The sequence below is a fragment of the Tupaia chinensis genome, unplaced genomic scaffold (assembly GCF_000334495.1).
Source record: "Tupaia chinensis unplaced genomic scaffold, TupChi_1.0 Scaffold000248_2, whole genome shotgun sequence".
NCBI classification, from domain to species: Eukaryota; Metazoa; Chordata; class Mammalia; order Scandentia; family Tupaiidae; genus Tupaia; species Tupaia belangeri.
Window position 1 is genome coordinate 201,812 of NW_006159727.1, and position 6,667 is coordinate 208,478.

A 6,667-nucleotide genomic window follows, 5' to 3' on the forward strand; every position below is an offset into this window, starting at 1 on the left:
GAAGGGGAAAAGCAAGCCTGCCATACAGTGCGTCGAACAACATGCGTCATTAGCGCGGAGGGGCGTGGCTTCGCATATTTGCCGTAAACCGCGTGGGTTGGCACTGGGCACCTGTGAGGGCGGGGCAGTGAGGGCGTGGCCACGCCCTCGCGCCTGCGCCGTCTAATGCATAGAGTGCGCCTGCGTGAGCCGCGCATGCGCCTCGTAGACGTGGAAACCACAGCCTCGCCTTCACGTGCGGTGCCAGGCTTGCCTTAAAGCGCCGAGGACACCAGGTGCCACCAGGGGAGGTGGGCCTGGCTCGCCTGCTCATCCTCGGCTGTGCCAAGAGAAACATCGTCTGCAAACAGTCCTGACTAGAGAGTGATAGAAAATCCCTCAACCAGGTACAGACTTTTAGTCCTTAACACAATTAATTTGCCGGAGTGCTAACTTGCAGACATAGTGACATTTCACCCCTAAATGTTTTAACATCCGTCTTTTAAGAACAAGGACATTCTCCTACTTAACCACAGTACAATAATCCACTTAGATAATTAACATTTAGTACAGCCCAATTATCTACTATGCAATGCATATTTAAATTTTATAGCTTTGTGGCTGTTTTTGTCCTTTCTTGTTGGAGGCGGGAGATCCAGTATCCATCAAGAGTCCCATTGTTAACCTGTTAAATTAATCTCCTTTAATCAAGAAGTCCCCTAGGGTGTTTTTGTTTGTTTGTTTGTTTTTTGGTCTTCTGACAAAAGAGTTAAAGCCAGTGTTTTTTTTTTCATAATATCCTTCATTTGCATTTGTCTGTTTTCTCATTAGATTTAGGTTTAAGCTTTTTATTGGTAACACAGCTACTATACAAGTGATGTCTTTACAGTAGCACACTGGGAGGCACATGATGTCACTTTGTTTAATCATTGGGGATATTACAGTTTTTTTATTTTAAGTTTTTGCCAGGAGGATGCATGCACTTGTCAAGACAAAGACAGAGAGAGGGAAAGTGAGAAATCACCCCCCAGAGGGAATGGGTCCCTTTCCCTCTATCCTCCTCCTGGGATTTTGGGCACGCACGCACAGGCACCCAGAATGATTTTCAAGCCACCAGGTCCGGGACTTGAACTGTAGTTGACCATGCGGGAGTCTAGTGCCTTAAGCACTATACTACCTGTTGGCACCAGGGTATATTAAGTTTGATTGCATGATTAAATCGTTTTCTACCAGCTTTTGCCCATTGTAAAGGCACCTTTTCCCATTAGTAATCAACACATAACCCAAGGTGAGCTACTTCAAGAATGCATGGCTGCTTTATTCGCCATCTGTCTTTTACGTAATACCTTTAATATCTGTTGTGAAAATTCTTCAGTGACAAAACCTGGTGATTATTTTCCCAATGTGTTCTACTTTTTCTAATAAAAACTGCAATTGTTAATTACAGTTAGATAAGAGGAAGAAGTTCTAATGTCCCATAGCATAGTAGGGTAATTATAATTAACAACTTATTGTATATTTCAAAATAGCTAAAAAGAGAGGATTGTGAACGTTCCCAACAGAAAGTAATAAATATTCGAGATGACAGATATGCTAATTACCATGATTTGATCATTACACATTGTACTCATGTACTGAAAAAGAATCACCTTGTACTCCATAAATATATATAATTATGTGTCATTTAAAAATTATTTTTAAAAAAACCACTTCAGTAACATGCCAAAAAAAGATACACATAAGGATCAGACACTCTAAAAAATTGTTGAATAGTAACTTAATATACATTGAAGTATTATTAATACTTTATATTCTGATTTGTAAACAAGAGTACTATACCTTTTAAAAGTAATATTTGAGCCAGAACCATGGCCTAGTGATTAAGGGAGCCAGATCCCACACAGCTGACCATAGTTTGAATCCTGGCCCCAGTGGCTTGAAAAACACACCAGGGAGCATGTGCATGCAATTCCGTAAATCCCAGCAGCATGGAGAAATGGAGAAGGGATTACAGTATGACCGCACCCCACTGGGGGGGGGGTGCTTTCTCCCTCTCCTTCCTTGCTTTTCTCCCTCTCTGGTGAGTGCCCATGCCATCCAGCAATAAAAATGATATATTATGTCTGTTAATTTACATCATGTAGAGCTTAAACATATATAGTGGGGCTGGAGGTGGCGTGGTGGTTAAGGTACTGGACTCCCACATGGCCAAGTGTGGTTCAAGTCCCAGACCTGGCAGCTTGCTTTCTCACTTTCTCCCTCTCTGGTGAGCACATGTGCCCTATAGCAAATTAAAAAATAACAATAATAATAAAATAGAATCTTATTTATTTATTTTTTTTTTGAGAGAGATTTTTACCAAAGGGTACATGCACTCACTGGAGAGACAAAGAGACTGAAAGTGAAAAGTCACCCCGCAGGGAGAATGACCACTTTCCATTCATTCTTACACTAGTATCTGTATTTAGAAGCCCAGCATTTTAACGTGTTATCTAAAATTATGTCACTTTCCTTTTGAGCAATAGCTATAACTATATACTTTTTTGTTTAAAGATTTGGGACCAGCAGATGGTACTAGTGTAAATTAGATCAGTTTAAGTTTGAATTAATAACCCAGGAAGCATGTATTCAGTGGCATTTTAGACCTACACTGTTAGAAGCTCCGACGTCCTAAAAGAAATATAAGCTACCACTCCTGTCCACAGGAGGGTTAAAGCACTTGGAGGTCATTTCACATAGGTTGTTCCTTGAGTTGATAACTTAGTGCCGTGTAATAGTTCACCTGAAAACTTAGTGGCTTATAACCACAATCCTTAATTATTTTTACTCATTTTTTAAAGATATATATTTTACTCAATGCACACAGCTCACAAATAGAAATATAGACTTGAAAAAGGTGATTCAAGGGACCAGCAATTAGCGTAATGGCTATGTCATTGAACTCCCATGTAGCCGACCACGGTTTGAGTCCCAGACCCGGTGGCTTAAACTGCGTGTGTGCCCAAGACCCCAAGAGGAGAAGGGATTGTGGTGTGGCCATCCTCCCTGGGGGGTGATTTCTTGCTTTCTGTCTTTCTGGCGAGCACATGCGCCCTATAGCAAAAACCTCTCAAAAAAAATAAAATAAAATAAAAAAGGTGATTCAAGGGGCCAGCAGGTGGCATGATGGTTACGGTGCTGGACTCCCACATGGCGAACTGTGGTTCGTGTCCTGAACCTGGCGGTTTGCTTTCTCACTTTCTCTCTCTCTGTCTCTGTCTGGTCAAATAATAATGATGATGATGATGATAAATGTAATGAAATAATTCTTTAAAAAAATAAAAAGGCGATTTGATAAAGCTCCAATATTCCAGTCTTTTAACTGGCAGACATCAGTCTATCAGGAAATGGTTTGTGTGTAATTTAATCATCACCCTCTGTCTTCCTTCATACAGTTCTCTTCCAATAAAGGGCCTCTTCTCACACTTCCTTATCTTTGCTTAGTGCCTCACCTCTGGGAGAAGGAAGTAGGGACAGGGAAGAGAGTTCATTTGGTTATACAAATCTTTTTGACTGCTCAGATGTCACCTCTGTCATCCTTCCTTGTTTTGGGGACTGGCTTCTGCGATGATATCTAGGTTCTTGGTGTTTTGGACAAAGAATTGAACGAAACACGCCAATAGTGAAAGGGAAAGGTAGTTTACTAAGTAAAAGCGAAAGTACACTCCTGAGAGGTAGGAGGGGGCCCGAGCAGACAAAGGGTGGCGCAGAAGGCCTTCTCTCATTATTTCTTCCTTATTGCCAGAGGGTATGTGCACCCACTACTGGGGCATGGTCATACCACAATCCCCCTTTCTCTCATTTCTGCATCCCATCAGGACCATGGGCATGCAAATCTTATATGTGTGTGGCATGGTTTTTTTTTTTTTCTAAAGAATTATTTAACTTTATTTTTATATTTTTATTTTAAGTTGACCAGAGAGAGAGAGGAAAAAAAAAAAAGCAAGAAAGCAAGCCAGCAGGTCCAGGACTCAAACCACAGTCAGCCACGTGGGAATCCAGTACCCTTAATCACCATGCCACCTTCCAGTCCTCCCAATCCGGCATGTTTTTCAAGCCACCAGATTTGGGACTCAAACCATAGTCGACAACATGGGTTTTGGTTCTACATGCTTAGCACTTTAACCACTGCACTACAGGGCCAGCCCAACCATCAATCAAGCAATCACTCTCTCCTCCCTCCCCGCCCCAATCACTCACTCACAATCTTTTTCTTGGGCTTGCGTGCTTCACAGAGAGACACAGAGGGGAATGTGCCCCCCATGGAGAATGGTCACACTGTAATCCCTTCTCCTTCATCTCTCTCCTCAGGACTTTGGGTCCACACATACCTGGCTGCTAGGTGTGGGATTCAAACCCCATGGTTGGTCATGTGGGATCCAGCTGCTTTAACCACTAGACTATGGAACTGGCCCCAGCAATCCTTTATTTTACTCATGAACTTGCAATTTGGACAAGACTTAATGGGGACAGCTCATCTATTCCATGCATCGCCAGCAGGGGGGTTTAAGCTTAGGCCTGGAGGATCCACTTTCAAATTGGCTTACCCGGGACCAGCCATTAGCGTAGTGGCTATGCACGCAGTTGACCACGGTTCGAGTCCCGGATCGGGTGGCTTAAATTCATGCCGGGCGCGTGTGTGTGCGTGCCCAAGATCCCGAGAAGAGAATGGAGGAGAAGGGATTGCGGAGTGGCCATCCCCCCTGGGGGGTGATTTCTCGCTATCACTCTGTCTTTCTGGCGAGTGCACATGCCCTATAGGAAAAACCTCTCCAAAAAATAAAAAAATGGGCTTACTCTTGGGTGCCTTCCTGTCCTGATGGTTAAGTGAACTGGATCCCACGTGGTTGACTACATAGTTTGAACCTGGCCCCAGTGGCTTGAAAACTATGCCAGGTGCATATGCCTGTGTGCTTGGAATCCTGACAACGCAGCGAAATGGAGACGGGATTGCAGTGTGACCACACCCCACTAGTCTCTCTCCCTCCCTCTCTCCCTCTCTCTCTGTTTCTGTCTGGAGATTGCTCACACTCTCTGGCAAATTAAAAAGAAAAAGTGGTGGGCCAGCAGTGAATTGGAGTTTAAGGCAGGTGGATCCCACATAGATGACTCTGCAGTACAAGTCCCGGGCTACCTGTCTTCTTTCCTTCCTTTCCTCCTTCCCTGTCTTCTCTCCTCCCACCCTTTTTTATTTATTCTTCCCTGAGAGAGAAAACAAACGTCACTAGGGTTCTCATGTCGTAATCCCCCCAAGTCTCAGCCAACCTGGGTCATGAGCATGCACAGTGCATACAGGGAGACCTCAGGGTGCAAACCCGAGGCCTTCCCGTGTGGTTCTGGCAACGTGGAACATGGTGTTACCACCGTACCACCATAGCTAACCTCCCCCCACCACGCCTTTCTGATGTGTTGACTGGACGTGGACCAAATTAAACAAGACAAGGGCTGCCTATTCAGGGAGGCATTTTACAGCTAGCGAAATAGAGGTACAGAGCATGCGCAAGCGATTTTCCTGGTAGGTGCTGTGTGTTGCCTTTATATCATCCATGCCTGGTAGACATTTATGCATCGTTACAGTCACGATGAATAGGCTTGACCTACTGAAAATGGAGGGTAAGACATTACAACAGGACTTGGCCAGCAGTTGATGGGAGACTTGGAAGTAGACGGATCTCTAGGGTGGGTTGAGAAAGAAAGCTAGCAGTGCGCAAAACTGTCGAGAATTTTACCACTCTGAAACATAGGTAGTGTCAGGGTTAGAGAATATTACTAATACTGTCCTGGGATTCCCCTCCTCACAGGTACATGAGTCCCACTGTATTCACTGTCTTAATTGGCAAGATTAAATACCTAGGGGACCAGCACTTAGCGTAATGGCTATGTCGCTGGACTCCCATGTAGTCGACCGCAGTTCGAGTCCTAGACCCGATGGCTTAAACTCACGCCGAGTGCGTGTGCGTGCATGCCCAAGATCCCGAGAGGAGAATGGAGGAGAAGGGATTGCGGTGTGGCCATCCCCCCTGGGGGTTGATTTCTCACTTTCTTCCCAGTCTCCAGAACTGTGAGAAATAAATTTATGGGGCCAACAGGTGGCATGGTGGATAGAGTGCTGGACTCCCACATGGCTGACGATGTTTCAAGTCCCAGACCTGGTGACTTGCTTTCTCATTTTTTTGTTTCTCTCTTTCTCCATCTCTCTCTGGTGAGCTCATCCATCCTGTAGCAAGTCAAAAGATAATAATAAATAAAATAAAATAAATCTTTTAAAAAAGATATTTCTGTGGTTTACAAAATACCCAGTCATAGGTATTTTGTTACAATAACCTAAACAGACTAATATCAGGAGGCACAGATATCTGTGGTCTGCTTATTAGTGATAATATGTTTCTGTTTGCTGGTTTTCTCCACTATAAAGTCAGTCATTAATAAGTCATTTGTGGGGCCAGCGGGTGGTGTGGTGGTTAAGAGCGCTGGACTCCCACGTGGCTGACTGGCTGACTGCAGTTCGAGTCCCGGACTTGGTGGCTTGCTTGCTTTCTCACTTTCTCTCTCTCTTTCTCTGTCCCTCCCTGATCAAATTTAAATAAATAAATAAAGTTAAATAAAATAATTCTTAAAAAAAAAAAAAAAAACGGAAAGAAATCCTCAA